This window comes from Etheostoma spectabile, unplaced genomic scaffold (assembly GCF_008692095.1).
Source record: "Etheostoma spectabile isolate EspeVRDwgs_2016 unplaced genomic scaffold, UIUC_Espe_1.0 scaffold00010076, whole genome shotgun sequence".
In the NCBI taxonomy this organism is placed as follows: Eukaryota; Metazoa; Chordata; class Actinopteri; order Perciformes; family Percidae; genus Etheostoma; species Etheostoma spectabile.
In genome coordinates this window covers 1-14,973 of record NW_022603787.1, presented here as the reverse complement: position 1 = coordinate 14,973, position 14,973 = coordinate 1, and the positions used below count along the sequence as shown (strand labels likewise).

Below are 14,973 nucleotides of genomic sequence, written 5' to 3'. Positions count from 1 at the left end.
GGTTCAAAAGACATTAAACAACTAATGTTTGGAAAATCCAAAGAAATGTCTTCAGTCTGCTTTTACTGGGCAGGTTTTTTATTTGTGAGACCACAGTTCAAAATCACAAAATAGTCAAATAAAATCATAGTCAAATATCGACTTTTTGAGTTAACGTTTTGGATAGAGGTTAAATCATTCAGTGAAGCGCCTAAAAGACTGGACCGTAGGACTGACGGCGCCCCAGTCGCCCGGCTTGCGGTATTCCCCTTCTCCAGGAAGTACTGGCGTCCACGGTAGTTGGGGTGCTCGTAGAAAACCCACCAGCCGTCGAAGATCTTACACGAGTTGACCTCCCTCCAGCGGAACTTCTCCAGGAGAGAGGGACAGTCCTCCGTGGCCTCGAAGGCCTGGCCCCCGAAGTCTGCCTTCTCATACAGCTGCATCTTGTACAGGGCCCCGCTGGTCTGGAAGGGGACGGGAGGAAGGGGGGGAGGTGGCAGGGGTATGGGAGTAGGTGACAGGGGGGTTAGAGTGGAAGATAAGGGGAGAGGAGTAGTTTCGGGTTGAGAAAGAATAGAGAAGGAATGTGGCGTAAGAGAAAAGGGAAGGGGGGGATATATAGGGGGGTGAGATTTGCATCCAACAAACGGAAAACATGTTTGTAGCCCTGCACGTATCAGTGGTCGGATCGGCATCGTCAACCACTTCCAACTTGATGCAAAAAAATCAAGATTTCAATTTTATTTTTTAATTTATTTTTTTATTTTTATATAATCTGAACATTGGTACCAAACTTAACACGTGCAAGTTTTGGTTTCCGTAGCAGCCATCGTACTTCTAGGTGCTTGTTGTGTTGCAGCCATGGAGCACAGTTTAGCAATTTGAGATTTCAATTGAAATGTAAAGGGCATTATAAATAAAATGTATTATTATTATTATTAGTTAGCAATGTTTTAAAGTCTGTGGGGGGCTTAGTTATGAAAGCGTGGTGCTCTAGATAGAAATCAATAACGCATGGTTCTGCTGCACTTCTAGCAAAGCATGGACAAGTTGGTAAGGACTCCCAGGTAAAACGTAACTACATCATGACATCATGACATCATGACATCATGACATCATGACATGGCGTAAACGACGAGGGGCGCCATCCACAAGTATGTCTACGCTGTATACAGCCGACGCAAACAGACACACCACTTGGAGTGGTATCACAGAAAACAGCTTATCAAAGAAATGACGATTGCGTTCAGGAAACGTGACACGCGGGTTGGGTTTTGGAAAAGAAGAACGGGGTTGGCTTTAGTAAAAAAGAGACGGTTGAGGAAACGTGACACGTGTTTTTAGGCGGAGTTATGAGCCAAAAGTGAAGTGTTTGTAGCTCCAGTAGAAGAACGAATCTCCGTTTTAAAACTATCGGCTAAACCAAAATATCTCATCAACATTGTCGTATACCGGGCATGTGCATGCCGGGGTAAACGGGAGGCAGCACGTAGACTCCGCCCATTGCTGGTAGTTGCCATGGTAACATTAGTAGCTTAGTCTCAGAGATATGACCCAATCAGGCGGCGATACGTGGGCGTCAGTGTTGGTGTTGTCTCCGTTTGCACACAACCCTGCAGATGAAAAACCAAAACAGGGTCAAAAGGGTTTTCAAATGTCTCCGGTGGAAACGCTTTGAAATGCCTGAGCAGGGGGAATGAGTATGGGATACACCAGAGCAGGGGGAATGAGTGTGGGATACACCAGAGCAGGGGGAATGAGTGAGGGATACACCAGAGCAGGGGGAATGAGTGTGGGATACACCAGAGAAGGGGGAATGAGTGAGGGATACACCAGAGAAGGGGGAATGAGTGTGGGATACACCAGAGAAGGGGGAATGAGTGAGGGATACACCAGAGAAGGGGGAATGAGTGTGGGATACACCAGAGCAGGGGGAATGAGTGTGGGATACACCAGAGAAGGGGGAATGAGTGAGGGATACACCAGAGAAGGGGGAATGAGTGAGGGATACACCAGAGAAGGGGGAATGAGAGGTGTAAACATAGCAAAAGATATTTGTTTTTAAACCAAAACGCAGTTATGTAAATGTAGCCTAAGGAGCCTGATTTGGATGCCAAGTTTAACTAATATATAAATATAGGCATATATATATATATATATATAATATATATATTATATATATATATATACACCGATCACTTGCTCTGTTTCTCCCTGTCCCTACAGCCTGGAGGGGGCTTGAAAATATTTGTATCCACAAAAGGGGGGGACAAGTTTGGGAACCGCTCGCATATATAAGTGGGCTCAGAGTTATTATTTTAATTTTATTTACCTTTAATTAACCAGGAAGAGACTCATTGAGATTAAAAAAATCTTTTTCAAGAGTGTCCTGGCCAAGACAACCACACGTACTGTACATACAAACACAAAATACACAAAAACACTAAAAACATAAAACAACTGGAACAGCAAATCCCTCAAAGTCAACCAGAACCCTAAACACATCAGGCAAAACCTCTACAGCCAGATGTGTCCGCCTCCGAGTCGATCAACATCCTCTTAAAAGCGATCAATGAGACCAGTTCTTTACGTTTCATGGATTTCTGTAACTTGTTCAGATGGAAGGAAAAGATCCCGGGAATGAAGATTGAAAGTCCCAATTCTATTTACACTAATGGAAGTAGAGCGGAAATAGCCGTGTATGTGAAGATATGGCAGTGTTGAAGTCTTCGCGTTGAAAGCCATCCAACACGAGTTCACAATGGCGAGAGAGAGATCACCACATCAATAACGTAACTGGCGTCCCATCACCATCTCTTCTGTTTGGCTGCCTTTTATAAAGAGTGCAAAACTGTTAACACGCAGCGTGTCCAAACTGGATAGATTTTTGCATTAAAGTGGCGTCCCTGAATCTGCCTGCAGGCTGTGGGTCAGCTGGTCCGAAGCCCGATCATACAAATAGACCGGGGTCACGTGTTGGTCTTCATCGACCAAGCCCTGCAGTTACTGATAGCATCGACACCATAGCACGACCTCTGTGATGTGCCCGTCCGTTGGTTTTTACTCTCCCCTGCACTCACTGTGGCTTTTATCAGCGCGCCTTTTTAAATTAACTTTTTTATTTTTTATGTTTTTAACAAAATACAAAGCATCCAACTCGCAACATAAACAAATCAACCCTCACCACTACCCCCCACCCTTGAAGAATGGAGAAAAATGAAGAAAAGATGACATATACATACGGTAGCACATACATACAACAGAATAATAACAAAATAGACACACCATAAACCAAGTAGGTATAAACAGAAAAACCGTACGCCCATCATAGACGTCTCACCAGCACAAAGCTTCTTAGGAGAGCCAGAAAGTACCCACCTTCCCCCTTTCCCCCCGTTTTACATGACATGGGTTAAAAGAATCTGTCTGGACCCAGCTTCTTTCTGCTATCTATCTATCTACCTCATAGAACAGATAATCTGGGGTTGACTGGATCCTGGGTCGCTGCAGTCCCACATAGGCCATCATGTATCCCGGTCCAAAATCCCTGGACTTAATCGCAGGTCCATAAGAAAGCACACCTCACTTCTGACTGTCATGAACCTCGATAATAACTCACAAAGTCAAGCTGAGGAAAAACCCCTGCTAATAGTCACATTTTCACAGGTTAATGGTTAATTAAGAGATCTGCATCATTGGGTTGTTATTACTAGTGAATCATTTCATCCAAGTGACTACCAGCCAAGCAAGTTGTAACGGCGGTGGAGGAGTAGTCTCACATTGGCAGACCTACAGTATCTCCACAGCGCTGCGGAGTTAAGGTCCGGCTACACAGGGAAAAAACCCTCTGGGTGTTTGCATTTCTTTAAACCAATCACAGTGGTCTTGGGAGGAGCTGAGCTCCAGACGCAGCAGTGGTGGCTCTGCTCAACAGTCTCGGGGTGGGACACCCGCAAAAGGAAACGCCACATTCGATATTAAATGAAGTTAACTGTTCACATTATACAGTAACCTGAGATGTTTGAATCGGCTGATACATGGTTAAACCTCACTAGCTCTTACCGGTGTATCTCTGGGCGTACTTCGTCCCCAGCGATCCCACCACTTATTCCCGAAACGTCCCAGTTAGAGATGAAATGACATAAACACATTCTTTGTAAATCTTTACAATCGTTCCCAGAAAGAACCGAGCCGGCCGGCCTTGTTGCACGATTATCCGCCAATATCTTGAAAGCTCTAAGTTGGCTGTTGTTTCCCGAAGCGAAGGGATTTTAAGAAGAGCATCACACAGAGAGCAAATCCAGACTGGTGCTAGAGTAAAAAGTGGAGTGAATAAAACAAAAATACTCAAGTAAAACAAAAGTATGTCAATGTTTTACTGTACAGCAGAGCAGAGGCGATGGCTGACTTACAAAGTGGACCATCTTGCAGGAGCTGAGTCTGTCGTTGAGGCCCATCCAGCGCTGGTACTCTGGGTACTCCCCCCTGGTCAGGACGTACTGGTAGCCCATGTAGTTGGGCCGTTCGTACACCACCCAGGCCCCGCTCTCCACCCGGATGGAGTTGCAGCGGCTCAGGTAGGCGTGGAAGTCGGAGCAGTCGCTGTCGCACTCATAGCGACGGCCCTGGAAGTTCTTGTCCTCGTAGAAGACAATCTGGGGGGGGGGGGGACAACACATGGGGGTCTTAAGGCTCTAACACACCCACCGACCCTCGGTAGAAGAGGCAGTTGGACTGCCTCGAAGCACACTGAAGCAACGCTAACTTGAGCGCACGTTCTGCACATGTGCGAGACGTAATACGTCTCCGTAACAGCAGGTTACGCTCTGCTGTCGCCAAAAAAATGAAAACCAAAAATGACGGAACATCTCTCTAGACCCAGTAAAGACAGAGCACAGTGTTATCAGTCATTGTTCTCCTCAGAGGAAGAAAGTATTAAGTAGTAATAAGAAGATACTGGCGTTGTCACTTGAGGTTTTCTCGTGCACTGATTCGCCGGTCTGGGGCTAGCCCTCCGATTGGTCCTTGAGTCGACCGCCACCGGCTGAATCAACAAGTCAAATCAAGACCTCGCCAGACTGTCCGACGGCCGATAATCTGTTTGGTGCGTCAGCGCCTTTCGCTTTTACCAAGATCGTCTGTTTCTCTTAATGCGTAGTTCCTTAGAAAGGTCGGCTACGTCCTACAGCTCCCATCCAACTAGAAAATACACTATCGATCCTTTTGACAATCAATGAATCGGTTTAAATCCTTTCCTGTGAAAGAATACGTTTGGAACAAAGGAAAACATCCCGCTCTCTACTCTTGCTATGGCGTCACCGTTTATTATCTACAGTTTATTTACCGAAACCTTAGTTTTGCTGCAAATAATCGATGATGCAAGAGCAGACTACGGGATTTTGTCTTCTGTTCCAACTCAGCTGCACAGAAGAATTTCTGGATATGCGAGTTGTTACTTCATGAAAGAATAAGTCAAACTTCACGGATTCCAACTTCTTACACGTGAATATTTTCTAGTTTCTTCATTCTTCTGTGAAAGTAAACTGAGTAACTTTGATTTGAGACATAAGATATATTGAGGATGTCATCTTGGGCTTTGGGAAACGACAGATTTATTTTTTTGTTACCATTTTCTGACATCTTATAGCCCAAACAACTAATCAGTTATTCAACGAAACAATCAACAGATGAATCGACTGTTAAAATCCTCGTTAGTTGCCGCCCTATAATTCCCAATTGACCGCCACTGTTTTATCACACAGACTTTCCAAAAAGCTTTTCTGACGTTGGAAACGCATTCTTTTGGCGATGTTTGTTTTTAGTAAGCGGTGCGGGTTTACCCTCCAGCTGACCACGTAGTACTGCTAGGATCCCACCCCAATAATCCAGCCTCTGTCCACTACTTTAAACCCACACACGCCTACTTGACCTCCGTGACCCGGTGCTACCGGACTCTGCCAGTCCCAGTTTCTCTTCACTCACCCTGCCCATCTTGGATGTAGTGTGTGGGATAGCCTGGTGATGTTGCTTTGCCCCCCGAGGTCTCGATGTGTGCTCTGGCCTCTCACCAGTCCCTTTTATATCCCCGCTTTCCCCACGCTAATAAATAGCAACAGTGGAGGCAAAAAAAAACAAAAAACAACAGGGAACAATCGCTTTGTCATGAAAATGAGATCCAAAATTGAGTCAGTGATTCTAGTGCTATTCAGTTTTTCCAGAAAAGCGAGGAAGGATTACGGCCATAATGGCGGGCATGGTTAGCGTCCATTCACCCCACTTCTCTACTGGCCGGGTCCGGTGCCCCCCCCCCCCCCCCCTCCTCCCTCCCCTACACACACCACACACACACACACACACACACACACACACACACACACACACACACACACACACACACACATTACAAATGCCAGCTCCACCAGCTTGCCCCCACCAGGTGAGGACCTGCCAACTCATGACTTCTGTCTGCATTGTGGAAGAATCCAGACAAAGCCGCGTTCCCTGGTGGAGGAAGTGTTCAGATCCTTTTATTTAAGTAAAAACTGGGTTGGAATGTAACTAAGTACATTTACTCAAGTACTGTACGTAAGTACACATGTTTTGGTACTTGTACTTTCCTTGAGTCTTTTCTTTTCACGCCACTTTCTACTTCTACTCTGCTACATATCAGAGAGAAATATTTACTCCACTACATTCATCTGACAGCTTTAGTTACTTTACACACTAAGATCTCTGCACACTAAGATCTTTACACACTAAGATCTCTGCACACTAAGATCTTTACACACTAAGATCTTTACACACTAAGATCTTTACACACTAAGATCTCTGCACACTAAGATCTTTACACACTAAGATCTTTACACACTAAGATCTTTACACACTAAGATCTCTACACACTAAGATCTCTACACACTAAGATCTCTACACACTAAGATCTCTGCACACTAAGATCTTTGCACACTAAGATCTTTACACACTAAGATCTTTGCACACTAAGATCTCTGCACACTAAACACATGTAGTTTATAAAATGTTTTATTATGAATGAAACATTGTAACGACCTATGAGTCCAGCTGAAAGGATTTGACCATTAATCACACGACTGTTTGGATCCTCTCCAGTTTCTAAACTGTGAGGATTTTTCTGCATAGAGTACTTTTACTTGTAATACTTATTATGGATTATTCTTACATACTTTTACTTAATAAACATTTCCAATGTGTGACTTGTACTTGTAAGAGAGTATTTTTTACCAGTGTGGTATAAGTACTTTTACTTAAGTAAAGGGTCTGAATACTTCCTCCACCGTGTTTTTCTCAGCTTCTGCAAAATAAAAGAAGTAAAAGTAGAATTTATAAAAAATCCTGCATTCAAATCATTACTCAAGTAAAACTTCTAAAGTACTAGCTTCAAAAATACTTCTTTCTTTCTGGAAATCAAAATTAGATATTTATAATTTAAAGGTCTCATGACGTTCTGCTTTTGAAATGCTTTTATATAGACCTTAGTGGTCCCTAATACTGTATCTGAAGTCTCTTTATATAGACCTTAGTGGTCCCTAATACTGTATCTGAAGTCTCTTTATATAGACCTTAGTGGTCCCTAATACTGGATCTGAAGTCTCTTTATATAGACCTTAGTGGTCCCTAATACTGTATCTGAAGTCTCTTTATATAGATCTTAGTGGTCCCTAATACTGTATCTGAAGTCTCTTTTATATAGATCTTAGTGGTCCCTAATACTGTATCTGAAGTCTCTTTATATAGACCTTAGTGGTCCCTAATACTGTATCTGAAGTCTCTTTTATATAGATCTTAGTGGTCCCTAATACTGGATCTGAAGTCTCTTTATATAGACCTTAGTGGTCCCTAATACTGTATCTGAAGTCTCTTTATATAGACCTTAGTGGTCCCTAATACTGTATCTGAAGTCTCTTTATATTGACCTTAGTGGTCCCTAATACTGGATCTGAAGTCTCTTTATATAGACCTTAGTGGTCCCTAATACTGTATCTGAAGTCTCTTTTATATAGACCTTAGTGGTCCCTAATACTGTATCTGAAGTCTCTTTATATAGACCTTAGTGGTCCCTAATACTGTATCTGAAGTCTCTTTATATAGACCTTAGTGGTCCCTAATACTGGATCTGAAGTCTCTTTATATAGACCTTAGTGGTCCCTAATACTGGATCTGAAGTCTCTTTATATTGACCTTAGTGGTCCCTAATACTGGATCTGAAGTCTCTTTATATAGACCTTAGTGGTCCCTAATACTGGATCTGAAGTCTCTTTTATATAGACCTTAGTGGTCCCTAATACTGGATCTGAAGTCTCTTTATATAGACCTTAGTGGTCCCTAATACTGTATCTGAAGTCTCTTTATATAGACCTTAGTGGTCCCTAATACTGTATCTGAAGTCTCTTTATATAGACCTTAGTGGTCCCTAATACTGTATCTGAAGTCCCTTTTATATAGACCTTAGTGGTCCCCTAATACTGAATCTGAAGTCTCTTTATATAGACCTTAGTGGTCCCCTAATGCTGTATCTGAAGTCTCTTTTATATAGACCTTAGTGGTCCTTAATACTGTATCTGAAGTCTCTTTATATAGACCTTAGTGGTCCCTAATACTGTATCTGAAGTCTCTTTATATAGACCTTAGTGGTCCCTAATACTGTATCTGAAGTCTCTTTTATATAGACCTTAGTTGTCCCCTAATACTGTATCTGAAGTCTCTTTATATAGACCTTAGTGGTCCCCTAATACTGTATCTGAAGTCTTTTATATAGACCTTAGTGGTCCCTAATACTGTATCTGAAGTCTCTTTATATAGACCTTAGTGGTCCCTAATACTGGATCTGAAGTCTCTTTATATTGACCTTAGTGGTCCCTAATACTGTATCTGAAGTCTCTTTATATAGACCTTAGTGGTCCCTAATACTGTATCTGAAGTCTCTTTATATAGGCCTTAGTGGTCCCTAATACTGGATCTGAAGTCTCTTTATATAGACCTTAGTGGTCCCTAATACTGTATCTGAAGTCTCTTTATATAGACCTTAGTGATCCCTAATACTGTATCTGAAGTCTCTTTATATAGACCTTAGTGGTCCCCTAATACTGTATCTGAAGTCTCTTTATATAGACCTTAGTGGTCCCTAATACTGGATCTGAAGTCTCTTTATATAGACCTTAGTGGTCCCTAATACTGTATCTGAAGTCTCTTTATATAGACCTTAGTGGTCCCTAATACTGTATCTGAAGTCTCTTTATATTGACCTTAGTGGTCCCTAATACTGTATCTGAAGTCTCTTTATATAGACCTTAGTGGTCCCTAATACTGTATCTGAAGTCTCTTTATATTGACCTTAGTGGTCCCTAATACTGTATCTGAAGTCTCTTTATATAGACCTTAGTGGTCCCTAATACTGTATCTGAAGTCTCTTTTATATAGACCTTAGTGGTCCCTAATACTGTATCTGAAGTCTCTTTGTATAGACCTTAGTGGTCCCTAATACTGGATCTGAAGTCTCTTTATATAGACCTTAGTGGTCCCCTAATACTGTATCTGGGGGTGTGGCCTTGACCAACTGCCACGTTGCTCGTTTGAAAGCCATGATGTCTCTCTCTCATGGGCGGGCCAAATTCTCTGGGCGTGCAAAGCAGAGAAAGGGGAGGTAACCTTGCTCCTTATGACCTCATAAGGAGCCAGACTCCAGATCGGCCCATCTGAGCTTTCATTGTCTCAAAGGCAGAGCAGGATACCCAGGGCTCAGTTTAAACCTGTCTCCATATCTAGCCTCTGGGGGGACCATGGGAGGCTGGGGGAACTCATATTAATGTTAAAAAGTGACATTTTCATGCCATGGGACCTTTAAAATTGAAGTATTTTATTTATTGATCTATTTTACGTCAGACGAAACTCTCGTAACGGTTATATAGATATTTGCGACGATAGCACTGATTAATGAAGGAAACGTCGATTAGGGAAACAAGGTTCCTGCCCGACACAGACGTTACATCTATTTGTTGGATTATATTTGTGTTAATTATCTTTATCTGCCAAGTAACTGTCGAATAAATGTCGAGTATATTTGCCTCTGAGATGTAACGTAGTAGAAATATAAGAGTAGCAGAAAAGTACCACAGACCCATACATGCAGTACTATGGTTGATTACAAAATCACTATGTCTTAATACTCTTTTACAAATATGGAGCACAAAAAGGACAAATCAAAACAATAAGCGGCCCGGTTTTATTCAAAACCTTTATTTTAATTTTTGTTAACAGTTGAAAAACTATATTGTGCTCTCCATAGGAGGTGTTCAAATCAAGTTAGGGGCATTTAAAGTATAATCACATCATAAATATACAGAGACCCATTCCAGCATTTACAACACATTTACAGTAATATCGTAACAGCATTTTAACGGTTCATATTTTCTTTTTCTCAAGTCCATCGTCCCCTAACTTCCCATAACTTATTAAATTGTTGCACTGAAGTCCCATGCAGCAGGTGTGTTGTGCGTAACGTCCCAATCTGAAAACTCAGACGTTAGCGTGTTGTAAAGAGCGCAACCAGGAAGCTAACGGGCTAAAGTACACTTGGAGGTATCAAATGCTAAACCTAGAAGGCGGGCTAGATTTATGAAAAATAATCTTACTATAATGCTAAATATACATATTTATACAAAAATAAACATTTAGACATCTGTTCTGCAAACTGACCACAGGTTTGTTCATTTTGCAAATGGGCTATCTGAGGAAAGTTAAGGATAAATTGTATCCGAGTCACTGCACCAGGCGTCACGTTGCACCACACAGCAGTCACGGATCTTAGAGCAAACATCTCCTTCCGACAGCTCGGATCTACCGAAGCTCGGAAAGACAAGGGGACTCTTTTTTCTGGACGTTGTTGGCCAAAACCAAATTTTAACTCCTACGTAAGAGTTCAACTTTTAGGTGACAATAGCTACATGAGCGTGACATGACACTGTCATGAACCCTGACCCTATCTTGTCATGACACTTAAAAGAAGCGTTACGTCATAAACGTTTATGACTTGTTTATGACACATTCATGACAGTGTCATGTCGCTCTATGTAGTCAAGTAAAGTGTAACCCGCGTTTACTTATTGAGTTAGACTGTTTTGAGGGCGAGAAAGCCGCCTCGAAGCGCTTAGTGTGTGATACACAGGGAATCAAAAGCCAAATGCAGCATAAACAACAGAAATAATTGGGGTCTGGCAAATAAAAGGCGTCTTGCTTGAAGGATTTAGCCGATGCGGGGCCATGTAGAAGTGTCAACTTCCTCTTTTAGCCACATCAAGTCTGGCAGTTTGGACGGTATCACGTACCTACGAGAAATTATGTCTATATTCCGTGCTTTTTGTCCCATAATAGAAAACACTTTATTCCTATTTTCTTTTTATATTTATATTCTATAAAACACAAATACTATGACCTGAGCTAGTAGCTGTTTGTGCACTAACATGTCCTTAATACCCAAAGTGCTACAGTTATTTAGCATCTACATTCTCCATGTTTTTATTTACAGAAAGTAGCATGTCGTATGCTGGGCACAGTTTGGGAAGAAATGGTGACAATGTCTCCCGGCTGTATAGAAGAGAGCCCAAGTGTTTACAGCAGTCATGGTTCTCCAGGAGCGTGAGCCACAGCAGAGAGCCTAAAGAAGAGTGCTCATGTTCATGTTCAAGTTCAAGCTCCTCTAATGGTCACTAAATGCAGACTCCAAAACCTCCGACACAAGAAGTGAATTAAAGAGCCATTGGTGCTTCAAGAAAACGCGTTTTAGGGCGAAACAGAGGTTTCTCAGCAGAAAGTCAATCGGTACTCAGCTGCACCAAAGGTAATCTCGACCAGATTTAGATTTTCAGCCGTAAACTCAAATCCAAGTCTTTTTCAAAATGTCTGTGGCGACACACCCTGTGCACCCGTGTCTAAAGCTCTCTGCAAAGTAAGGGGTGCCTGCAGCTGGTTCACAACACGCCAATCCACTCCCTACTTGGCCTGGACATAGCTGCCTTTTTCCTCAGGACTTGTGAAGCTCCGGACTTACCAGAGCGGGGTGTAAATAACCACGCGCATACTGTCCAATCATACTGGCACTAAACACACTTGTCTGTTTGTTTTTGAACTTACAGGAACTGTCAGGAAGACACTCAAGCTACATTATGCTCCGAACCAGAGTAACCCAACAGTTCAACAAGGCATAGGTGACTGTCCCGTCCTAATATGTTTGGCATCGTGAACTCGGGACGTGTCCACTGCCGGCCCGTTGGAGTCCTTTAAAGAGGCCATGGTGGGTGGGATGAGGCTGTCGAGTTCCTGTCTGTGCCCCGTCGCCAGAAGCCATTCGTGGAACTTGACCTCCACCAACTCCTGGAACTGGCGCTTCTGCTCCCTGGAGACCAGAAATGACAACTCAGCTACAGGAAAACAAACGAGGTACAACCAGCCGGGGTCCCTGCAGCTTTCACCGAGTCAAATGGATGACCTTTTGAGACCTTTTTAAAAGGGTTACTAGCGTTTTCTTGTGACAACCTTTTACATCGGTCCAGTATTAAGACTCTGCAGCAGCTGCAATGTAATGTGCAGCTTGTACTTACGCTCACAAAAGTGCTCGTTTTGCCACTGACAGGCTCAGATTAATGCACCTCTGCTCATTCGTTTGTGGAGTCGTGATATAGCAAACTATATTTAGACTAGAGAAGAAGTAGTATTCACACTTAACAAGCTGTAGTCAGAGAATTCTTCCTACTTTTGGTTTTTACATTTTTTCTTTTTAAATGACTCAAACCTATCAAAAGTAGTTAACGACTAATTGATTAATTGAAGTTTCTTTGCAGCTCCAAAGAGCTTCTGATTTGCCACTCACTTGTTCAGCCGGGCCTCCACCACGGTCCTCTGCCAGTTCTGTATCCTCTTCTGCTTTTCGTCCATCGCCGCCTGATACGGAGGAGGCAATCCTCCCGGCACCTCGCACGTGTCCCCCTCCATCTGGAAAGGCACAACCAGTGTGTGAAACTCAGCCGGGGGCAGCAGCCGGTAGCAGGCAGGGTCCGGGTTGGATGACATGTTGGCGAGGCCCTCCGTCCCCAGGAGCAAGGGTCGATCCCAGGCATTGGGGACCACAGCCAGCCCCACGCTGGCCATGTGATCCTCCAGGGAGGGGTAGGAGGTGTGTAAGGCGCCCAGTGTAATGTCTGTGTTTCCAGGTAGGAGCAAGGGGTAGGTGGGGCGTTAAGGCGAAGATAGTGCAACGGGAGGAGACTCCGACGGCAATCCTGCCGGCCACGCACACCACCCGCAGGTTTGGCAGCTGTGGATGTGGACGCTGGTCTCAACGGGTCCCAGAACCACTGTGCAGTCCCGGCATTTGTCCACGCTGACGGATCTGAAGGAGCACGCGCAACAAAATCCATGACAGGTGAACTGTGTCGCATGAAGTTCATAACACACCTATTTTTTTTCTTCTTTTTTACTCAAACACACAAAACCCGGGTCCCTGCAATCCCACATAGGCCATCATGTATCCCGGTCCAAAATCCCTGGACCGACCTCTGTCTTACATTCCCAACCACCTGGAACACGTTCAACATACAGTACATGGAAGCCAGCCTTACCTGAGAGGGGAGAGGAGGTATATGAAGGAGTCTGAGCATCTGTGGATTTTGATGTTGGCTCCGGTCAGCTTGTCGGAGGTTTTTGCCAGGGTCTGTTTGAAGATCTGCGACATCAGAACCATCTTACTGCCAGGTGGAGCCATGTGGGTGTTTCGGGCTATTTTGGCTCTCTTCATGGTCCCTTCCACTAGAATGCACAAACGGAGAACAAAGTCTAAGAAATGTAGACATACAGGTAGAGAAACACTCATAAATCACTGCACACTGTCCACCCAGGATTCTCCAAGTTAAATTTAAGACTTAAACTGTTTAATACCACATTAGATGACGGAGTTTAAGGCCAACAGTATGGATTTGAAGCCGGGAAAAAAAGCATTATTTATCAAGTAAAGTTACAGAGGCGAGTTTGCATACTCGCTATAGTATATGACAATGCGAAGGGCCATCAGTTTGCGCTAACCTCAGCACCTTTGCCATCAGCAAATATAAATATAAATATAAATATATATATATATATATATATATACATAACACACACACACAGATTTTTAGCATACCTTGTTGAGCCCAGGCTAGTTTCTTGCCTGATCGCAGGCAGGCAGTCATCCCAAAGGGGTTCAGTGTGAGGTTGTGCTGGAGACACGAGAGCAGCTTGTGCAGGGCGAAGGAGCGGCTGAGTGTGGAGTAGCCGGACTGCGCCTGGAGTAGACCTTTGGTCAGCAGCCTGTGGACGGGCTGAACGGCTCGGCCGTGGCAGGTCGAGCCCTCCAAGAGCAGGCCCAAGCTCCGCACGGCCTCCAGAGATATCTGGAAATAAAAACAACTGTAACCTCAGCTCAAGAGATCATCCTAAGAGTCAAGTGAAATGAAAGTAAAAACAACAGATGGTTGTATCTGCAACAAACGTATAGTAAATTCTGTAAGCGAAGATTTCAAAGTAAAAGCATCGGTATAGCTGAGGACAGCTCCAGGTGATAATCTCTGTATTTATCATACAGACATGGTTCACATTGTGAAGTAAACAGGATGTTTTTTTTGGACTGTCCACAGACCTGGCAATCTCTGAGGGCCTGTCCAGATTGTGACAGTGGCCAGGCTCCCACAGCAGCTCCACATCAGTAGAGGCTTTGCACAAACGACAGGGGGCCTGACGTCCCAGTTCTGGGGAAACAAACAGAAACAAAAAAAAAGGACTGTGGTGAGACATCAAAAACAACTGTGAGATGAAAATACGTTCAAGCTTAAAAACCTAAACATGTAGGATAGAGCAATAGAGCTCAACAGTGTGTTTCCGGAGAGTAAAAATCCATCTGATTTTCTCCATAAGGATTTTGATAATCAGCCA

The 14,973-nt window shown here is 43.5% G+C and overlaps 2 pseudogenes; both read right to left on the bottom strand.

The window, feature by feature from the left end:
* Positions 1 to 60: 60 nt before the first annotated feature.
* Positions 61 to 6,051, bottom strand: LOC116679272 (gamma-crystallin S-like; annotated as a pseudogene).
* Positions 6,052 to 11,526: 5,475 nt separating this feature from the next.
* On the bottom strand, positions 11,527 to 14,789 carry LOC116679269 (TBCC domain-containing protein 1-like; annotated as a pseudogene).
* Positions 14,790 to 14,973: the final 184 nt, after the last annotated feature.